General features: G+C 48.6%; 1 protein-coding gene across 4 annotated transcripts in view; it reads right to left on the bottom strand.

The window, feature by feature from the left end:
* The window catches only part of EXTL3 (exostosin like glycosyltransferase 3), a 138,943-nt gene that overhangs the window by 66,854 nt on the left and 49,279 nt on the right, over positions 1-22,810 (bottom strand). The window contains exon 1 of one of the 4 annotated variants that reach the window (XM_063153201.1): positions 12,362-12,440. The exons of the other annotated variants lie outside the window; for them this stretch is intronic. The gene's annotated coding sequence lies outside the window, so the exon portion shown is untranslated. Of the gene's footprint in view, positions 1-12,361; positions 12,441-22,810 lie in introns of those variants that run through there. 4 annotated transcript variants of the gene reach the window in all.

Genomic DNA, 22,810 nt, shown 5'->3' on the forward strand with positions numbered 1-22,810 from the left:
CCAAAGATAAATTCAGAGGCAGCAAATCCATCCCTTCCAGGGAATTTCATCCCAGCCCACGTCCACCTTTCAATGTCACCTTCCCAGCAGCTTTTCCCAGAGAAGGGATTCAAGTTCTGCTCGCTCTCCTGACCCATAAGCAAAGGGGGAGAGTTTAAAAGTTCAGCTCCAGATATTTTTACCCTGATCCAAAAGCTGCCCTGCTGCTCCTCCTGCAGGATCTCCAGCTTTTCCCACAACTATTTTAACACACAGATATCGGAGCTAATACTTGAGCAGTATTGTCAGAAATTCAGTTTTTGGTGTACAAACATCCTTTGTTCCTATTTCCCAGCTCACGTGACCATAGATGGCATTAAACACTTGTTTTTTGGGGAAGTGAAGCAGATTTGGCTGCTCAGTGCAACCACAAGAGCCTTAGCACAGTTCCTGGAGGGCTGAGCCCTCTGCCCCAGGCACAGCCCACCCTGCTCACTCCAGTTTAAAAATCACCTGGATTGCTCCAAGTCACTTTTCATATTCTTGGAACAATTTATCACTCCACTGGTGTTGTGAGCTCCACAGATTTTCTTGTTCTCTGCACTTGATGAAAATCACAAGGGCCAGGATGCAGCTACTCCTAAGAGCTCCCATGATCACATTTACAGCTTTATCAAAGCCTTTCCATGACTTTTATTTGCTATCCTGATAAAAAAAGAGCAGAGACGGGGGCTCACAGCACCTTCCTGACAGCTCTGATGCTGCCTGGTCACACAAAGATGGGTTTGTTCAGAGCAGCTCACAGAGAACCCACTCCTCCCTGCAAGCACAAATTTGACACTCGATTTCTTTTCACTACACACAAGAGAAAATTGATTAAGCACAAGAAGAGGTCCTTAAAAAAATGAATCTGCTTATCTGCCCTCTATCAAACAAAAATAACATGAAAAACTGGCAAATCTGAGTGTTTGCCCAGCAGATAAGACAAATCATCCTTCAGTGACTCTCACATTTCCCTCCTGTTCCCTGGAATTCCTGCAGGCTTTTGTCACCACAGGAGCGATGGGTGGTGCCACCAGCAGTGATGTTTAATTCTGTAACTTCAACACCTGCAAAACCTTTATCAGGAGGCTGTGAAGTCCAGAGCTCTGCTCATTTTGCCACAGGCTCCATCTCAAAGCCACGCAGGTTTTTGTTGGTTTGGTTTGGAGTATCTCCTGCACTGATTCCTGCTGGGTTAACTCAGCATGGGGGACCTGTGTGGTCATCTCAGATGTTGTGCCACAAAAATTTCCTGTATCAGGAAGACAAAATACTCTGTAATGCTTATTTTGCCATGTTTATTTTTCTTAGAGGTCGCCACCTCCACCAAAAGAAAAATAAAGATTTTTATCCCCATTGTCCCCCTTGAGGCTCCAAGCCAAGAGCCCAATGCACCATCCCACCTCCAGCTGGATTCCTACAGAAGTACAATGTGTACAACTGTGCTTTCTAGAACCTTCTGAAGCTGTTTCAACCCAAATTTGGCTCTTAAATTGTCACCAACATTCCACAAGGACAGGAGCCTCAGAGGATGGGCAGGGATCAGCAGCTTCTGCTCATGAGGGGATGCCTCAGATTTTAATATCTCACAGAATGGTTTGGGTTGAAAGGGACCCAAAAGCTCATCCAGTTCCACCCCCTGGCACGAGCAGAGACACTTTCCACTACCCCAGCTTGCTCCAAACCCCATCCTTAAACACTTTCACATTTATATCCAGGGATATTTTATCATTCTCACCACCATACACCTCTATATAAATACGTATTTTCACATACAGAGAGGGCAGTCCCACTGAAATCCATCATCCCTGCAAAAACTGAATCCAGGCTGTTCAAAACCAGTGCTCTGGGAAGAATATTTCTGCAGAGATTGTTTCCAGCAGCTTCCCCAAAAATGACACAGCCCATGGGAACAGTGAGGACAGGATCCAACCCGAGGGTGGTATTCAGTGATGATTAAAAAATAAAATTTTTCTCCCTCCTCTCCCTCTTAATTCCCTGCCTTTATTCCCTCATGTTTTCAAACTGGCCCAGCTTTGGTGGATTTTTATGGGAACTGCAAATGAGGTATTTGCCAAATATCCAATCACTGCTCCCAAGTGCAGAGGCACCGTGACTTGAATTGGTCACCCTGCCTTTATTTGTATTTATTTTTAATTGTGAGGAAATGTACTTGCTCAGTCTCATCCTCCAAAACAGCTGAACAGTTTGAATTACACTTCCCAAAAAGCACCAGCAAGCAATTAGCTGGAATGTTCTGTTCTACCTGAAGTTTGGCATGATATGAACAACTGAAGACAGGATTTTCAAACACAGAAAAAGCTTAGGAATGGCACCAATCCCCTCTCCCAAACTAAGAACATCCATCAATCCCCTCTCAGGGCTCCTCACCCACCCTTCTCTGCTGCTTTGCTCTGCTGCAACACCCAATTTAGGCTGCCTGGTTCTTTGGAAAAGACCTCAATAGTTTATTTATCCATAACACACACATCAGTGCTGCTTTGCACCCAAAACCATCATGAAGGTTTTGGTTTCACACAGCCACCCCAAAAAGATTTTTTAAAATTCCCTTTAGATGCCCAAGCACAGGCCACCAGCAGGATTTCTGAGCAGGAAGGACATGAATGTGTGCTGTGATCCATTATTCACATTTCCATAATCAGGATTTCACGTTACTCAAAAGCAATTTGGTGTTTGGTTTGTTTTGTTTGGGTTTTTTTTAAGTCTCCAGCAAACCCTGAAGCTGGGGATGAAGAAGAGGAAGGGCAGGACAAACATTATTTTTACAGGACCCAGACATTATTTTTACATGATCCTTGCCCAAATTTTATTTCTCCACAAAAAAATCCCTCTCACAAAAATCAGATGGCACCGTAACCAAGCCCACCGTGAAAAATAAAGAATCAGAAGGAGAAGGGATGGGGCAGGATCCATCTGATGCTGCCACTCTTGTGTCAGCTCATTATTTGAGGCAGCCTGGGCTCCCCATGAGGTCCCACAGAGCACTAATGACTTAATCAAGGGACCTCCCTGGGGCTCAGGGCGATGCTCATGAAAAACAGCAGCAAATTGAAGCCTGGGAAATCAGTGGCACCCTATGGAAAGCTGATGGGATCAGCTGGTAAATCCTGAAGCTGGTAGGTGGTGACTCATTCCTGCCTCGTACCAAAAAACTGCCCTGACTAGAGGTGGAGGCACAAAGAATGCTAAAAAGCCAAAAAAGGGGGGAGATGGGGTCCAGAAACCTGCAAAAAAAATGATTCACGCCTTTGGATAGTGCCATGAGGGACAGGACACAGGGAATGGGACAAGGACAGGACACAGGGCAGGGTTAGGGTGGGATATTGGGAGGCAATTCTTGGCTGGGAGAGTGAGGAGGCCCCTGGAACAGGGAATGGGACAAGGACAGGACACAGGGCAGGGTTAGATGGGATATTGGGAAGGAATTTTTGGCTGTGAGGGTGAGGAGGCCCTTGGCACGGGAATGGCTTCCCACAGACACAGGGCAGGGTTGGATGGGATATTGGGAAGGAATTCTTGGCTGTGAGGGTGAGGAGGCCCTGGCACAGGGAATAGGACAAGGACAGGACACAAGGCAGGCTTAGATGGGATATTGGGAAGAAATTTTTGGCTGTGAGGGTGAGGAGGCCCCTGGAACAGGGAATGGGACAAGGACAGGACACAAGGCAGGGTTAGGGTGGGATACTGGGCAGGAATTCTTGGCTGGGAGACTGAGGAGACCCCTGGCACAGGGAATGGGACAAGGACAGGACACAAGACAGGGTTAGGGTGGGATATTGGGCAGGAATTCTTGCCTGTGAGGGTGAGGAGGCCCTGGCACAGGGAATGGGACAAGGACAGGACACAGGACAAGGTTAGATGGGATATTGGGCAGGAATTCTTGGCTGTGAGGGTGAGGAGGCCCCTGACACAGGGAATGGCTTCCCACAGACACAGGGCAGGGTTGGATGGGATACTGGGAAGAAATTCTTGCCTTGGAGGGTGGTGAGGCCTCTGACACAGGGAATGGGACAAGGATAGGACACAAGGCAGGGTTAGATGGGATATTGGGAGGCAATTCTTGGCTGGGAGAGTGAGGAGGCCCCTGGCACAGGGAATGGGACAAGGACAGGACACAAGGCAGGGTTAGGGTGGGATACTGGGCAGGAATTCTTGGCTGTGAGGGTGAGGAGGCCCCTGACACAGGGAATGGGACAAGGACAGGACACAGGGCAGGGTTAGGTGGGATATTGGGAAGAAATTTTTGGCTGTGAGGGTGGGGAGGCCCTGGAACAGAATTCCCAGAGAAGCTGTGGCTGCCCCTGGATCCCTGGCAGTGCCCAAGACCAGGCTGGACAGGGCGTGGAGCAGCCTGGGACAGTGGGATGCGTCCCTGCCCAAGGGATGGGATGAGATGACCTCTGAAGTCCCTTCCAACCCAAACCATTCTGGGATTCCATGTTTCTAAGGCAGGAGGATCTGTGCACACCCACAGAATTTCCAAAGTTCAGGGCACATTTTTTGAGTGATCTCATTTTCAAGCCAAACCGGACAGCAGCTTCACAGTCACCGAGCTCCTCGTGCACACTCAGTGCTGCAAAATCTGCAGTGACTTCAAATTCCTCACTATTAACATATTCTCCATATTAATCTCCCCCAAATGATCCATACTGGGAATTTATGTGTGAGTCAGTATTAAAATCCAGTGTAACTGTGTCTCTGAGCATGTCATGGAGCTTAAATACAGGCGAGCAGAGGGCATTAGGAGGCTGCTGAGAATCATTTTCTAGTACATTGGAAAGGACAAACTGTTTTTATGAGTGTGTGTTTTACAGTCTGTTTTTTCAAATTACATCTAAAATAGTTCCCAGATGGAAGTTGTATCATTCCAGCTTCAATCTGAGGAATATTTTATTTTAAAAAATTAGAAATTAAATAAAAAGAGGTGAAACTTCAGAAAATCTGAGTCCACTGAAAGGTCAGCAGTGTCTTGTGCTGCTCAGAGAGGACCCAGAGACACAGTGAAAAAAAAACCTTGAGACTTTTTTCTGAGCAAAGATTCAAATAATAAGGAAAACAGTCCTAAAACAGTACCATCAAAATTTGTCCTTAATTCCACAATGAGTGCATCAGACTGTGGCAAATTTCTTTACAAAGCTCCAGGCATCCACGAGGCAGCTGGAGAGGAAAAAAAGGATTCCCTTGCCCACCATGTTCTCATCCACTCCCTCCAAGCAGCTCTCCTTGTGCAAATCAGTGTTTTCCATTCATTTTAAGTATCCCATACAGCTGTAACGTGGCTCTAACACTCTTCCCAACTCACAGCACCTCCAAAACTGGAACTCAGCTTTTAATGAGCACCAGCAGTGATTCCAGAGCTGGAGAGGTGATGCAGATCTGGTTTTGCCAAGTAAACTAATGCTTGGAAAAGCAGAGAGCAGGAGAACAAACCAGGATGCTTGGAGCTGTAGATGGGGATAAAAGTGCAATCAGCACCTGGATTTACAGGTATTATAATACAAATACCCTCAAGTATTTGTGATTTGGTCTGGAGAAATGTAGTTGGGGTTTGATTACAGGACCCCAGGAATGGAAAAATCAACTCCCTTGGCAACTTCCAGCCTGGCTGCTACAGGACAGGAAGGGAATCATCACAAACACTTGCTTTTCCACAATGCAGAAGGAATAACTCCTGTGCCTACACGCTGAGTGTGAAAAATGCACGTATTTTATGATTGGCTTTTCACAAACATTCAAATGAATATTATCTGTGTTGTGTTAGAAAGTAATGCTGGATTCATTCTCTTAAGTAGTGTGGTAAATAGAGTTTTAGGTTATAACAAAATGTTAAAATAGAAACTCTGCTATGTAGGATATTTTTTTAAAGAAAGGACTCATAGCAGACAGCAGCCACAGGACACCTGAATCTTTCAGAGATAAGGAATTTATTGCCCTCTTATCAGCTGAAATGAACTTCTTCCCTCCTCGAAGGCACTGTCAGGATTCAGAGGAAGAAGCTGAGGATGACCAGACAGAAACCTGTGTTTGAATGGAATTGATGCATCATGGATGAGGTGTGTGAATATGCAACAGGCTGTTGTTTTTAAGGGTTAATCCTTTGTTAATGTGTGTCCTTTTTTGGGATCGTGTTGCCCAGAAAAAGATACCTGGATATCTGTAATTCTTTGTCTCTGTTGTCTCATATTATCCTAATTCAAATTGTCCAAATTATTATTACTCTAATTGTATTCCTATTTTTATAACCATTTTATTACTATGAAACTTTGAAAATTTTAAAAACCAGTGACTGGCGTTTTTCACACTGAGCATGGTTTACTCTCCCTCCAGTCAGGATGGCCACAGGCCTCTCTCAAACCCCTCCTGGGCGTCCCAGTCATGGCTGTGCATGGATCAAAGCAGCCCAGCACTCCTCATCACATCACCCTCCAGCCCTCTGCCAAAACCAGACCCCTAGGGATGACCAGGGAACAGAGTGGAAACAAACAGGTGGGATTAGAAAGAAAGGAACTAAAAGCAGATTCACATTTCCTTCACTCTCATTTGTCACAGACATCTTGTATGAAAAATCCTTTCCTTAGGATTTTTTCTCCTGAGAAGCTGGGAGGCCTCAGGAACAAAATGTAAACATTGATTATCTGCTGCTGTGGAATGCAACAGGTGCATCTGTGATTGGTCTCATGTGGTTGTTTCTAATTAATGGCCAATCACAGCCCAGCTGTCCAGACTGTCTCAGTCAGTCACAAGATTTTGTTATCTTTCTTTTTCTATTCTTAGCCAGCCTTCTGAATGAAATCTTTGCTTCTATTCTTTCAGTATAGTTTTAATATAATATATATCATAAAATAATAAATCAGCCTTCTGAAACACGGAGTCAGAGCCTCGTCTCTTCCCTCATCCTGGGACCCCTGCAAACACCACCACTCTCATTTCCTCTCTGTGGAGCTGATCTCCTGCCTGCTAATGCTGTCCTCACTCCAGCTTCTGCCTCCTACCCCGAATTTCTTAAATTCCTCATCCATTACAGAATCATGGATGGACCATGAGGATCTCAATCCAACCCTGGCCCCGCACAGAACCCCAACAACCCCACCTGTGCATCCCTGAGAGGGTTGTCCAAACTCTCCTGGAGCTCTGGCAGCCTTGGGAATGTCACCATTCCCTGGGGAGCTGTTCCAGTGCCTGACACCCTCAAGTGAAGAACCTTTTCCTGATATCCAATCTAAACCTTCCTGGTTTAGGTTGGATGTTCCTGGCTCCAGCCATTCCCTGTGTCCTGTCCCTGCTCACAGAGAGATCAGAGCTGCCCCACTGCTGCCCCTCAGGAGGAATTATCCAGCCACCCTTCCTTCTTTCTGATGTCCTCCCATCCACACCAAATCCCAGCTGACATTACAAATTCTGCTGAGCACAGAGATCCCGTTACAGCAAATTACCAAAATGTTGCTCTGCTTTGCAGCTTAGAGAGGATCAAGTTATGCCCCAGCTCACTCCTGTCAGCACCAGCAGGAAAGCTCCACTCTGCCTCATGAGGGACAAAACCATTCTGGACAAAGCAGAGAGCTGGGAGAGAAGAGTTCTGAGGAAAAATGATCTCATTTCTGGGTAGAAATAGTGCTGTCAGCAGCAGGCAGACACACCGTGCCAGAAGGAGTTATCCTCTCTCCAAACAATTTTAGGCAGCACAGTCAGGAGTGGCAGCACCAGTTTATTCCACGCTTGCTCCCTCCTAAAATCAATTTTCCAGCCACACATCCACGGTTCATGTGGCAAGTGGCCGTGTCTTTGCTGTACTCACAGTTCTGACTCCCCTCAGCCAGAGCAGGGGCTCTCCTGGAGCTGGGATTAAACACAGACATCCATGAGCAGGGATCTTTCCCCTCTCCGTGTCACCCACTCTGTTATTTTTCACAATCACTGAGCAGCTCTTGAAACCCCAGCCTCACGTGAGGTACAGCAAGCACGGCACAAAGAGCAGCTTTCCATATTCATTTCTGCTCCCTGGAAACCCCAGGACACAACAAGAGCAGAATAATAATACCAATTACTGATATTTGCTGCAGTCATTTCAGAGCCAATTAACATAATGAACCTCCATCTCTTTCAGATAAGCAATCTCAGAGCGCTCCAGCTAAAGGTGAGGGGCTGGAGCACAGAACAAGAATGTTAAACACAGATTACAGAAATGGAATTGGGAAAGATTTCCACACAGTCCTTCCTCCAAAAATCCACCTCCCTGCCCCTCTCTGCTCCACACACACACCAAGGAGGACCTGTAGTAGTTTTTATCTGTGTTTTTTGATGGCACACTGAGGGATTAGAGCTGGAATCTTTTTATGACAAAGCTCCTGAGCCCACCCGAGCCTGGCAGTGAAGAGAATTCAGAGGAAAAGAAGGAGAGGAAAAATCAGCAAGTTCTGGGTGAGAAGCAGCACATTCCACCTGCTGCATGACAGAGAATTCCCTGCACCAGAGAACAGAGCACAGATCCATCCCTCTCACAGGGAACACACCTGGAGCCACGTGTGCTGCTTGCTGCAGGCTGTGTCCTCTGCAAAATGCGGCCACAGAGACCACAATGGACCCACACTTGACACACATTTGTGACACTTCAAATCATCACAGAATGGTCTGGGTTGGAGGGACCTGAAAGATCATCTTGTCAAAGACTCTTCAAAAAAATCGGACAAGGGGGAATTTCATGGAATCACAGACTGGTTTGGCTGGGAAGGGCCTTAAAGCTCATCCCATCCCACCCCCTGGCATGGGCAGGGACACCTTCCATTATCCCAGGGGGCTCCAAGCCCTGTCCAGCCTGGCCTTGGACACTTCCAGGGATCCAGGGGCAGCCACAGCTTCTCTGGGAATTCTATCCCAGCCCCTCCCCACCCTCACAGCCAACAATTCCTTCCCAAATTCCCCTCTATCCCTGCTCTCTGGCAGTGTGCAGCCATTCCCTGTGTCCTGTCCCTCCATCCCTTGTCCCCAGTCCCTCTCCAGCTCTCCTGGAGCCCCTTTAGGCCCTGGAAGGGGCTCTGAGCTCTCCCTGGATCCTTCTGTTCTGCAGGTGAACATTCCCAGCTCTCCCAGCCTGGCCCCAGAGCAGAGGAGCTCCAGCCCTTGGAGCATCTCCGTGGCCTCCTCTGGAGCCACTCCAACAGATCCACATCCTTCTTGTGCCAAGCATTCCAGTTCTGGAGGAAGAAAAACATCACACTAACATTCAGCACACTAAAGAGCTTATTTATGCTTCCCCTGAACATAAATCTTTCTGTTCAATCAGTATTTGTGGGGTGAACATGAGAATTCACCATGGATGTGGGACAACAGAAGTGCTCTGAGCAGGGCAGAGTTTGCTGGAGCTGTCCAAGCCTGTCCATTCAGGATAGCCTGGATTTCTCCAGAGAGCCCCAGCAGCCCAGGCTGAGCTCACTGTGCCATGGGAAGGACACCTGAGGATGGCAAAGCTCAGGCCACCAGTGTGAGAACGGGCTGATAAAGCCACACCACGGTAATGTGGATTTCCTGCTTTTGAAGCTGCCAAAACAGTTTCAGTATTTTATTTCTCTTCTTAGAAATTAATGAAAAGTGTGGGTACAGTGCACAAGAAGGAAGTTAAAAAAACCCAAAAAAACAGGAGAAATAAAATAATGAAATCAGAGTGTATGGCCTCTGCCCACAAACTGAATGTGTCTCCTCATCCCCCATTCCTCCTCCAGGACATTTCCCTCCTTTGTTTCCATCTCCACACAATCTCATTCCATTTCTGAGTTCCTACACATTTGTCCTTCTCTGTCTCCTCACAGAAGTGCTCCAGGGGGCTCCAGAAAATCATCAGGATTTCTTCCTGAGCTTTGTGTAGGGTCACCCCAAAATGCTGATCCTTGCTGAAGCACTGCACAAGAGACCCACAACACCCACAAAACCCAGGCAGCCCAAGGAGAACACACCATAAACATGAAAGATCCAAAACACAAATGTGAAAGATCCAAACCATAAACATGAAAGAGCCAAAACACTGGCTGGGCTTTACCCAGACACTTGAAAGGCACAGCCTGCCCAGGGGATGGGGTTGGAACCACATCTTTAGGGTCCCTGAAAACCCAAATCCTGTGTTTCCATGATTTCTACTCTTGGGCAGAAAGGTTCCATCATATTTAATAACCACAAATCTGGCAGTTCCTCGAAAAATACAAAATGTAGGCACACAAAATGCGAGTCTAAGCTTGTGAAATGAAGAGAAAACCTCGTGCTCTGTCACGTGGAACCAAAAAATCTACCCCATGATCCAGAAGAGGACAAGAACCAAGGATGGTTCTGATCCTTGCTGAAGCACTGCAAAAGAGACCCACGATACCCACAAAAACCAGGCAGCCCAAGGAGAACACACCATAAACATGAAAGATCCAAAACATAAATGTGAAAGATCCAAACCATAAACATGAAAGATCCAAACCATAAACATGAAAGAGCCCAAACACTGGCTGGGCTTTACCCAGACACTTGAAGGACACAACCTGCCCAGGGGATGGGGTTGGAACCACATCTTTAGGGTCCCTGAAAACCCAAATCCTGTGTTTCCATGATTTCTACTCTTGGGCAGAAAGGTTACATCGTATTTAAAAAGCATAAATCTGGCAGTTCCTCGAAAAATACAAAATGTAGGCACACAAAATGCGAGTCTAAGCTTGTGAAATGAACAGAAAACCTCGTGCTCTGTCACGTGGAACCAAAAAATCTACCCCATGATCCAGAAGAGGACAAGAACCAAGGATGGTTCTGATCCTTGCTGAAGCACTGCAAAAGAGACCCACGATACCCACAAAAACCAGGCAGCCCAAGGAGAACACACCATAAACATGAAAGATCCAAAACATAAATGTGAAAGATCCAAACCATAAACATGAAAGAGCCAAAACACTGGCTGGGCTTTACCCAGACACTTGAAGGACACAACCTGCCCAGGGGATGGGGTTGGAACCACATCTTTAGGGTCCCTGAAAACCCAAATCCTGTGTTTCCATGATTTCTACTCTTGGGCAGAAAGGTTACATCGTATTTAAAAAGCAGAAATCTGGCAGTTCCTCGAAAAATACAAAATGTAGGCACACAAAATGCGAGTCTAAGCTTGTGAAATGAAGATAAAAGCTTCTGCTCTGTCACATGGAACCAAAAAATCTACCCCATGATCCAGAAGAGGACAAGGACCAAGGATGGGTTTCAATGAGGATCAAATTAACAAATGGATGAAAATAACACGAGGTTTGATTTTCAGACAAGGTCACAGCAGTGCAATCTGAGTGCTGGAATGGCCACAGCCATGCTCTGGGTTAAGCTGTGGCTGCCCCACCCCTGGAAGTGTCCCAGGCCAGGTTGGAGCAGCCTGGGACAGTGGAAGGTGTCCCTGTCCATGGCAAGGGGTGGAATGGGATGAGCTTTGAGGTCCTTCCAGCCCAAACCGTCTGGGATTCCAAGCTCAGGCATCACCTCCAAGCTGTCACATCAAACAGCAAAAGGAGTTTTGATGTTTATTTGGCTACACACTAACAAGGAGCCAGCTGAACATGCCCTGGGCTCTTGGTCACTGCCTTGGTGTACAACCAGAAGCAGCAATTACCAGAAATTTGAGACACCTTAAAGGCACTAATTAGGCCAATTAAGGCAAGAAAGAGCTAAATGGCTTGCCCAGGGCCACAGAAGGCAGTGACCAAGTGGCGTTTAGGAGTCCTGTTCACAGCCCTGCTCCCCAAGCCCTGAGAGAACCCCCACAGACCAATGCACAGGCAGCTGGGGGGTGAGAAAGCTGCAACCAAAACCGACTTCCTCCCCTCTCCCTCCCTCTCTGCCCACAAAGACAAGAGTTTCTGATGAGTGATTTCACACAAGATGTACAGCCTGACTTCAACCAGAAAGAAACCACTCACAAATCCCTCACCCCCAGTGCTCAGGACACCCGAATTCTGCACCTTTGTGAGTGAGCAAAGCTACAAACAGGAGGACAAAATAAAACTTCCCATGCGCTGCAGCAGCAGGAAGCACTGCCAGGGATCCCCCACTGCTGAGCCAGGTGAGGCTCTCCTGACCACGCAGCTTCCTTGGGAAAGGAACAAAAACCGGATAAAGCTTACAGGGCTCAGGCATGCTGATACTCCCAATTCCCCTGGAGATGGGAATAACTAATTAATCAGGAGTCATGGGATCAAAGTGAGCAGCTAGATATTTTGGGTTAATTTAATTACTTCACCTCAAAATAATCCCAAAGTTCCAGCAACAGGAGATTCCCTTTTTCCAGCGTCCCCCAGCACAGCAATACTCACACTACCTGAATTCCAGCCCCTCCTGCAGCTCCTGACATCTCCAGCGGTTCCAGATATCCCTGGGAGAAGTTTCTGGCAGCCTCGCTGGTTTTCAGTGTTAGGATGTAATAAAAAAGGAAATTCATGAATTGTCTGCAGCAATTTGAGGGAGATTTGTGGCCATAGCAACATTACTATAATCTATGCTGCAGGGAACAAAAGCCACTTTGATCACGTTGTTCCCACCCTCCCCACCCCACCCATAAGGCTGGAAAACGCTGTCCAGACACTCCCCAGTCCTCCAAATGTGCTCTCCCACTGGCTGCCCCTGACATGAAATCACTGAAAAGGGGATTTGGAGTGACTCTGGAAGGTTGTGCAGGACATTCAGCATCCACACAGACCATCCCAAGCAACTACCCTCCTCCTGTACTGCTGCAGGAAGGGGACAGTGCCTGCTTTTCCCAGTTATCCACCAGGCATCGCACAGCTCCCAGTGAGGAGCTGAAGGCATTCACTGTGCTGGTAACACAAAATAAACAACTCACCCCAGGTTTATTGCTGTCGGTGCCACGTGGCTGCAGGTTCTGTCCCCTCCCTGTCACTCACTACATTCCCTCACTCTGAAATTCATCTTTAGGCTCACACAGCTGCACTCAGGCCTGCAGGCACTCCTGTAATGTGAATAAAACAAGGAACCAAGGCACTGAGGAATTAATCTAACGAGCTGCCTGCCCTGCTCCCTGTGCTCAGGGCTCCTGCAAGGAAGATGCCTCTGGAGAGGCCGGGCTGCCCAGCCAGCTGAAAGCAGAAATTTGTATTAATGCTCTCACTATTTTTAGCTTCACAAATCAGGCAGAGCTGACTTGTGCTTCCTGCCCCCAGCCACAACATCTGGGCTCTTGCTGGTCATTCGGGCTCTTTTTCCCACAAGGCAGAGCCTGGAATGTGGCAAGGTGGAGCTCTGGGAGGGAGAGGAGGGGGAAGAGGCAGCAGACTTTCCAAATTAGTAGGGGAAAGCAGAGGGCTGCAGTAATTCCACCGCTGGGATAACTCAGCAGCAGTGATTGCAATCTGCCCACTTCATTTGGCCCTGCAGTTTCTATTAGAGGCACAGCAGGAGGAAATTCTTGTACATTGGTTCAGGCAAGGGATGGGTGTTGGGTGACTGGGGTTTGGTTCCCAGCTGTGCCCCAGACCCTTCTGCACGACCTCAGGGAATTCTGCTCCTGTTCCCTGGCTCACAGCATTCCTTGGGAATTCACCAGGGAGCTCATGGGTCACAAAGAGCAGCAGAGAGGAGAAATAAAATCAAAAGCTACTTCCCGTTCAGCGGGATGTAAAGCATCTCACAAATTTGTTTTGGGCAAAAGATGTAAGCACTACACAAAACTGATTGATTGGCATCTTCCAACCATCCCAGTTTTACAGGAAGGAAAGGGCACAGCCTTGCTCAGCCATTCCCATAACCTCCACACTACCAGGGAATCTATTTGAGAACATATGTCTTGATAGTCTCCAAAGATGATCTTGGAAGACAGGAAAAATTAATCATCTTGTGCTGGTCTGCCTTCAACTATTTCATAGCTCTGACCGAAATAAAATCTGAGCATGGGAACAAGAAATGCCAGCAACAGACAAAAACTCAAACTGGAAACATAAAAAAATAATTTAAAAAAAGGCATTGAACACCAACAAGTTAAACACAATAAAAGAATGAAAGGAAGGCGGAAAGGGTGCTTATTGCTGACCCTTCAGTCATGTAGTGCTGAAGTTTGGGGGTTTTTGGAAGAGAATATATTCTAGTACATATATTCCAATACAATATATTCCAGGACCTTCTGCTGGTTTTCCAGAGCAGGGATAGTTCTTTGTAAAATGCTTTGAGATCCTCAAAATGAAGGCAAAACAATGAATAATAGAACTTCCAATCCAAAACTCTCCCACTTTGAATTGCTGAGACAATGTATTAACCCCTCACAGGGGCTTCACCACCAGGGAAGCAGCATGGGGCAATCTGGAATAAAAGGTTCTGGGAGAAATGGGAACCCTTTGCCAGCATTTCCTCCCATATCCAGACCCAACAGCAGCACAGGGATCCCGAGTCCCTCAGCACATTGTGGGATGAGGGGCTCAGAGCCTCAGCAGAAAGGCAGTGCCACTTTGTGCCATGGGATGAGGGGCTCAGAGCCTCAGCAGAAAGGCAGCGCCACTGTGCTGTGGGATGAGGGGCTCAGAGCCTCAGCAGAAAGGCAGCGCCACTTTGTGCTGTGGGATGAGGGATGAGGGGCTCAGAGCCTCAGCAGAAAGGCAGTGCCACTTTGTGCCATGGGATGAGGGGCTCAGAGCCTCAGCAGAAAGGCAGTGCCACTGTGCTGTGGGATGAGGGGCTCAGAGCCTCAGCAGAAAGGCAGTGCCACTTTGTGCTATGAGATGAGGGATGAGGGGCTCAGAGCCTCAGAAGAAAGGCAGTGCCACTTTGTGCTGTGGGATGAGGGATGAGGGGCTCAGAGCCTCAGAAGAAAGGCAGCGCCACTTTGTGCTGTGGGATGAGAGGCTCAGAGCCTCAGCAGAAAGGCAGTGCCACTTTGTGCTGTGGGATGAGAGGCTCAGAGCCTCAGCAGAAAGGCAGCGCCACTTTGTGCTGTGGGATGAGGGATGAGGGGCTCAGAGCCTCAGAAGAAAGGCAGCGCCACTTTGTGCTGTGGGATGAGAGGCTCAGAGCCTCAGCAGAAAGGCAGTGCCACTTTGTGCCGTGGGATGAGGGGCTCAGAGCCTCAGCAGAAAGGCAGTGCCACTTTGTGCTGTAGGATGAGGGGCTCAGAGCCTCAGCAGAAAGGCAGTGCCACTGTGCTGTGGGATGAGGGGCTCAGAGCCTCAGCAGAAAGGCAGTGCCACTTTGTGCTGTGGGATGAGAGGCTCAGAGCCTCAGCAGAAAGGCAGTGCCACTTTGTGCCGTGGGATGAGGGGCTCAGAGCCTCAGCAGAAAGCCAGTGCCACAGCAGCAGACTGCAGCCATCACCCTGTGCCAGTTTGAAGGCCAAACACGTAACCCTGACTAAAGCCAGAGGCCAGGGAACAGCCCCAGAGCTCTGCTCTGCTTGCAGGGGGAAGTGTCACGAGCAGCACTGGTGCCACTGACCTACTTATCCCCACAAAAGGGCCACAGGAAAAGGCAACAGCCCCAGCTCCCACAGTGCCAAAATCCCTCTGGAAAATGCACTGTAAGGAACATAAAGGAGCTACAAGGAGCACAGAACAGGTGGGACCTTCCAAGAGTGCTCCAGTTTTCCCAGAAAGAGCTGCTATTTTTGCCACTGTGTTACACAAGGGCAGAGCTGGATCAAGGCAGCGTTTAGGAAATCCCATTTGCACCTCTGCCTTCCAACAGCAGCTTCTGTCCAATATTCTCCCTAAAGCTAAAACCCTTCTGTCATCTTTCCAGGAGGAAAGGGCAGACAGGCTTCATTTTTTCAGGATGAAAGCTTGCAAAGCTGAAGGAGTGTTTTAAAAAAATGGAAATTCCCACTTGCCAATCCAAACACAAACCCACAGACAGGGACGTGGGAATGCTGAGGAGGAAGAGCCCACACAGAGTCCCACAGCTCCAGCCACAGCCATCACCTCAGGGATCCATGGAGTCAGGAAAAAAAGAGCAAAAGAGCCTAAACTCATCCACCTGGCAACTCAGGAACACACCAGATACAAACAGGACACCAGGATGAGCAAAAATCATCACAGAGCCTGAGAATCCCTTCAGGGCTCCTGGTGAGGTCTGAATCAAATCTGGAGTTATGGCTTTGAGTCATGGCCAGAAATTCAGTCCTAAAGGAAACCTTGCAAGCAGCAAAAAGATAAATGAGAACTCCACAATAACTAAGAGACAAGGCAACACTAATTTAATTAATCAATTTAATAGTACAGCCAGCAGGACCAGGGCAGTGATGGTCCCTCTGTGCTGGCACTGTTGAGGCACCTCCAGCCCTGGGGACACTTCTGAGCCCCTCTCAAGGACATTGAGGGCTGGAGGGTGTCCAGGGAAGGGAACAGAGCTGGGGAAGGGGCTGGAGCACCAGGAGGGGCTGAGAAAGGAGCTCAGCCTGGAGAAAAGGAGGCTCAGGAGGGACTTTGTGGCTCTGCACAACTCCCTGACAGAAGTCAGGATTTCTCCCAGGGAAGAAGGGAGTTACAAGCACAAGAGTGGGAGCCGAGCAGGTGTCTCATTTCATTCTCAAGGAAAAGAACTTCAGAAAACTCTTCCAATAAAAGTTTCCTGAACAGCAGCCATGGCTTCTGAATCAACACTCAGGGAGCAGATTCCTCCTCTCTCCCAGCTGATGGTGTGATGGCTCCTTCCTTGCCAAACACCTGCTCACCAGAAAGTGAAGCCGAGCACTTTGCAGCCCAAAACAGACTCTGCAAACATGTGAGCCCACCATGCAAATGAGCCATTTGTTCAGGCTCCACACACACAGCCCAGCCCTGCTTCCCTGAGCCTGCATGGATCTGCCATGGGCAGCGAGGCACGGCCTTGGTGGCTCAGGGGGGTCACTGAGCCAGGCCTTGGGGGCTTGTGGGGGTCATTCTAAACCAGGCCTTGGTGGCTTGTGGGGGTCACTGAGCCAGGCCTTGGTGGCTGAGCCAGGCCTTGGGGGCTTGTGGGGGTCACTGAGCCAGGCCTTGGGGGCTTGTGGGGGTCATTCTAAACCAGGCCTTGGTGGCTTGTGGGGGTCACTGAGCCAGGCCTTGGGGGCTTGTGGGGGTCACTGAGCCAGGCCTTGGTGGCTGAGCCAGGCCTTGGGGGCTTGTGGGGGTCATTCTAAACCAGGCCTTGGTGGCTTGTGGGGGTCACTGAGCCAGGCCTTGGGGGCTTGTGGGGATTTCTCTGAGCCAGGCCTTGGTGATTTGTGGGGATCACTGAACCAGGCCTTGGTGGCTCCTGGGGGTCACTGAGCCAGGCCTTGGTGGCTCCTGGGGGTCACTCAGCCAGGCCTTGGTGGCTCATGGGGGTCACTGAGTCAGGCCTTGGTGATTTGTGGGGATCACTCATCTAGGCCTTGGTGGCTCATGGAGGTCACTTCAACTTAGGGCGACACAGTCTTGATGGCCCATGGGGATCACTCTGAGCCAGGCCTTGGTGGCTTGTGGGGGTCATTGCGCCAGGCCTCGGTGGCTCATGGGGGTCACTGAGCCAGGCCTTGGTGGCTGAGCCAGGCCTTGGTGGCTCCTGGGGGTCCCTGAGCCAGGCCTTGGTGGCTCCTGGGGGTCACTCCAAGTTAGGGGGACATGGACTTGGTGGTTCATGGGGATCATTACCAGTTAGGGAGACATGGCCTTGGTGGCCAGTGGAGATCACTCTGAGCCAGGCCTTGGTGGCTCGTGGGGATCATGCCAAGCCAGGGAAGCATGGCCTTGGTGGCTTGTAGGGGTCATTCCAAGTTAGGAAGACATGGCCTTGAAGGGATGACATGGCTTGAAGGGATGACTCTGAGTCAGGTCTTGGTGGCTCATGGAGATCACTCCAACTTAGGGAGACATAGCTTGGGTGGTTCACGGGGATCATTCCAACTTAGGGAGAGATGGCCTTGGTGACTCATCTTGATTTCTCTGAGCAAGGCCTTGGTGACTCATGGGGGTCACTCCAAGTTAGGGAGACACGGCCTTGGTGGCCCATGGGGGTCACTCCAAGCCAGTGAGGCAGAACTTGAACCCTGAGAGCTCCACTCAGCCCTGGATTCTTCTAAACCCTCGTGCCTCATCCCAGCCCAAAGGCAGAGTCACGACTCAGAACAAGCACTACAGAGAGTGCTCATGCAATAAACACTGCCAGCTGCCAGAGCCTCCACCCCCTGATCTCCTGGAGATGAGACACTCTGGTGATGCTTGGCAGGAGTGCTCCAAGGTGCCACCAAGCCAGGCAGGGACAGGTGGCTCTGCCATTAACGCCCTGCTGCCTTCAATTCCAACGCTCCATGGCCCACGGCACGGGGGGAGCTCCTGTCTGATTTCAGTTTGTGCCACACTTCACACAGCACAGACCTCTCCAAAGACTCTGCTGGGCTTCACACCATCCCAGAATCATTAAGGCTGGAAAAGTTTTCCAAGAGTCCAACCATCAACCAGCATCACCACTAAACCGTGTCCTCAAGTGCCACATCCACACAGAATCCACACAGAATCACAGAATAATGAGGTTGGAAGAGACCTCTAAGATCATCAAGTCCAACCATCAACCAGCATCACCAGGGTCACCACTAAACTGTGTCCTCAAGTGCCACATCCACACAGAATCACAGAATCAAAGAATCACAGAATGATGAGGTTGGAAGAGACCTCTGAGATCATCAAGTCCAACCTATGCCCTAACACCTCAACTAGAGCATAGCACCAAGTGCCATGTCCAGTCTTTTTTGAAACACATCCAGAGATGGTGATTCTACCTGGGAAGAGCATTCCAGTAATTTATTATTCTTTCTGTGAAAAACTTTTTCCTAATATCCAACCTGTACCTTCCCTGATACAGCCTGGGACTGTGTCCTCTGGTTCTGTCAGTGCTGCCCGGTGACAGAACAAGGACACACATTTTTAGTGACACCACTCCTGCCCTGAGCAGCTGTTCCAATGCTTTACAACCCTTTCCATGATTTTTTCCCTCCTCATATCTAACCTAAACATCCCCTGGTGCAGCTTGAGGCCATTTCCCTTTCACTAAAACATAACCTGGGAAACTTCACAGAAGTAAAAGTTTTGAGGATGGTGGGAATTGGATCAGCTGGGGGTGTTCACCTGGAGAGGAGAAGGATCCAGGGAGAGCTCAGAGCCCCTTCCAGGGCTAAAGGGGCTTCAGGAGAGCTGGAGAGGGACTGGGGACAAGGCATGGAGGGACAGGACACAGGGAATGGCTGCACACTGCCAGAGGGCAGGGATAGATGGGATATTGGGAAGGAATTGTTCCCTGTGAGGGTGAGGAGGCCCTGGAATAGAATTCCCAGAGAAGCTGTGGCTGCCCCTGGATCCCTGGAGTGTCCAAGGCCAGGCTGGACAGGGCTTGGAGCACCCTGGGATAATGGAAGGTGTCCCTGCCCACGGCAGGGGTTTGAAATGAGATCTTTCAGGTCCCTTCCCACCCCAACCATTCCATGATCCTGTCACAAACAAAGCAGTTTGCTCTTTCAGCTGCATTTTTTTTTTCTGCAGTATGGCTGCAACAAGAAACAGACACACACAAAAGGCAACTCAAAGGCACTTAGCTGACCTAAATAATGGTAATTTCCTGGAAATTTCACTTAACTACTTGGGAGTTTGCAATACTTCAAGCAATCAGCACACAGCACTCCACAGACAAAAGCTGAGGGTTTCACTTCCCCATCTGAAACATCCCTGAGAAGCACCAGCTGTGCAAAGAGAAGAACCACAACACTGAAAACCTCAGATCTCCTTTTGATTTCATGTTGCTTCTAGAAGGAGGCACTTGCAGCCTGCAGAAGCTGTGAAGAAGCACAAAAGAAATAAAACCAGTTCCTTGCTTCCACTGTCACAGCCCACAGAATCCCACATCCTCAGAATGAGACATCCCAGCCAGGAAAGGTGCACATGAATTTAAAAGCCCAGCATCCCTTACAGATCTGGATTAAACATTAAAGGTAATGTTTTGTTCAAAAAAAGTGAAATTGAAATGGGAATTTCACAGTCACAGCAGACAGGAGAAAAATATCTGTTTTATTACACTTTTATGTATTAGCCTCAACTGTGCCTGCTTCTGCCAACATGAGCTGTTTGACATGCCTCAAATATGAATACCTAAGATGTTTCAATATTTGTCTTGGATTTCGCCTAAAAAAAAAACCCAAAAAAGAAACAAACCAGTTTTTGTAAAGTCTGAAGTTGTAGCCATGGGATGAAGAAATAGTGAGGCATCACCTAAGGCAACCTATTGCTTTTGAATTTCTTTGCTCACCAAGTGAAAGCAGCCTCACTCTTTCTTCCCATAAACCTTAAACCACGTGGGATTGCATTTTGTAAATTATTTAATGGATTAAAACCACATAAATTGGGAAATATACAGCCAATTATCTCTCTTTTGGTGCTGAATTTAGCATCTTGTGCTGAGGGAGCCCTTGGATGTGCAGATTTCCATCTGCACTGCTGCCCCAGCCACCCTGAGCCACCTCATGACCAGAAATTGGAGTTTTTTGCTGAAGTAGTTTGGATTTCTCATGGTTTAATTTCATATTAAAGCCTGGGCACATTGGCAGAGGAGGAAATTTGGCATGTCAGGATAAAGAGCAACCATAGAAAGGTCCTGTGTTGTGACAAAATTAAACTTTTGAGGCTCCAGGCAGGACTAGAGAGAAAGCCTCTGACACTTTAACACTTTTATAGTCAAATCAGACAAGAAAAAGTAGGAAAAGGGCAACCCTGCCATGGGAAGATAATTATTACCAGCAAATTTCATGCCAATATCAGTGTGAATAGAGATGGTCCCAAGAATGTGGTCCATGTTCCATCCTGGAGAAGTGTCCCTCACCTGGAAGGGCTCAGTTCCCTCACAGAGAGGTGACACAAGGAATAATCAGAGGTTAAATGACAGGGACAGGGACTAAACCAGGTGCTGTACCCATAATAGGGAGTTAAACCAAGCCAGAGTGGACCCCAACAGTCCAAGATAAGGATCAGGAAATGGCACAGGCTGGGGAATGTCCTAAAAGAGAGCTGGGACCAGGGTGTTCTGATTTTGGAGTTGGAAGTTTATCTGTGGGATCATGTCCAGGGTATGCCAGGGGACAGGGCAGGAATGTCACAGCTTGGCTGACAGTGACATCCAGAGATGCTCCCAGACAGAATCCAGGGAAGGACCTGAGGAGGGGACAATGCAGGTAAAAGTTTCTTTGGGGAAAAACCCTCCAGTGCCCCTGCTCATGAAATTCTACAGGAATACATCAAATCCTCAGAAGAGAGGATGTGAAGTGGCTTCACATCCTCTCCCAAGGGCATCAGAGACACTCCATGGGCTGCCTGGCACACTGTGCACCCACCACGAGATGAAAGAGCCCTCACTGCAAAGGTCCTGCCAGAGCCACCATCGGGGACTGAAACTTTATCCAAAACCCTTCATCCTGGAAAAGATCTGAGGAATCTCCTCCTTTGAGCACTTCTGGAGATGCTTCAAGCTCTCTCTGCTCTGCATATCCCAGCATCACCCTGAGACACCTCAGCTCCAAGGGAAACAGCTTTGGGCTTCTGGTGAGCCAAAAAACCCTCCTGGCTTAAAGAAAGAAAGAGAGGAAGGAAGGAGAGGAAGGAAGGAGAGGAAGGAAGGAGAGGAAGGAGAGGAAGGAAGGAAGGAAGGAAGGAAGGAAGGAAGGAAGGAAGGAAGGAAGGAAGGAAGGAAGGAAGGAAGGAAGGAAGGAAGGAAGGAAGGAAGGAAGGAAGGAAGGAAGGAAGGAAGGAAGGAAGGAAGGAAGGAAGGAAGGAAGGAAGGAAGGAAGGAAGGAAGGAAGGAAGGAAGGAAGGAAGGAAGGAAGGAAGGAAGGAAGGAAGGAAGGAAGGAAGGAAGGAAGGAAGGAAGGAAGGAAGGAAGGAAGGAAGGAAGGAAGGAAGGAAGGAAGGAAGGAAGGAAGGAAGGAAGGAAGGAAGGAAGGAAGGAAGGAAGGAAGGAAGGAAGGAAGGAAGGAAGGAAGGAAGGAAGGAAGGAAGGAAGGAAGGAAGGAAGGAAGGAAGGAAGGAAGGAAGGAAGGAAGGAAGGAAGGAAGGAAGGAAGGAAGGAAGGAAGGAAGGAAGGAAGGAAGGAAGGAAGGAAGGAAGGAAGGAAGGAAGGAAGGAAGATGATTTAGCCAATGCTTTTTTCTTCCCCAAACCTCTCTGAAACCAAGACAAGACTGAAGAAGTGCTAAGAGCCAGCACAACTTCCATCCCTTATCAGTACAGATAACCAAGGGGGCCTTACAGGAGAGCTGGAAAATGACATTTTACACAGACATGGAGTGACAGGACAAGGGGACAGGCCCTGGGCTGTGAGAGGGCAGATGTCAATGGGATATTGGGGAGGAATTCCTGGCTGTGAGGGTGGGGAGGCCCTGGCACAGAATTCCCAGAGAAGCTGTGGCTGCCCCTGGACCCCTGGGAATGTCCAAGGCCAGGCTGGAAGGGGCTTGGAGCAAGCAGGGACAGTGGAAGGTGGAGCAGGATGAACTTTAAGGTTCCTTCCACCCCAAACCAGTCTGGGATTTTATGATTATCCACTGTGCTGAATTCTGTAATTCCTGATGCCAATCAGAGCTATCCACAGCCAAATATCAGGCAGGCAAAATCCAAGCTTTTGAAACAGTCACCACATTTAAGCTTGGTAATTTATTACAATTAAACTGCAGTAGTGTAATTCAAGTGGAAAGGATGATACTCAAGGTAAAACAGCCAAGGTCTAATGTTAAGAGGGGCTTTCACAGAGAGAAATTGTGTTTAATCTGTGCTTGAGA

Source organism: Melospiza melodia, chromosome 3 (genome assembly GCF_035770615.1).
Source record: "Melospiza melodia melodia isolate bMelMel2 chromosome 3, bMelMel2.pri, whole genome shotgun sequence".
Classification (NCBI taxonomy): domain Eukaryota; kingdom Metazoa; phylum Chordata; class Aves; order Passeriformes; family Passerellidae; genus Melospiza; species Melospiza melodia.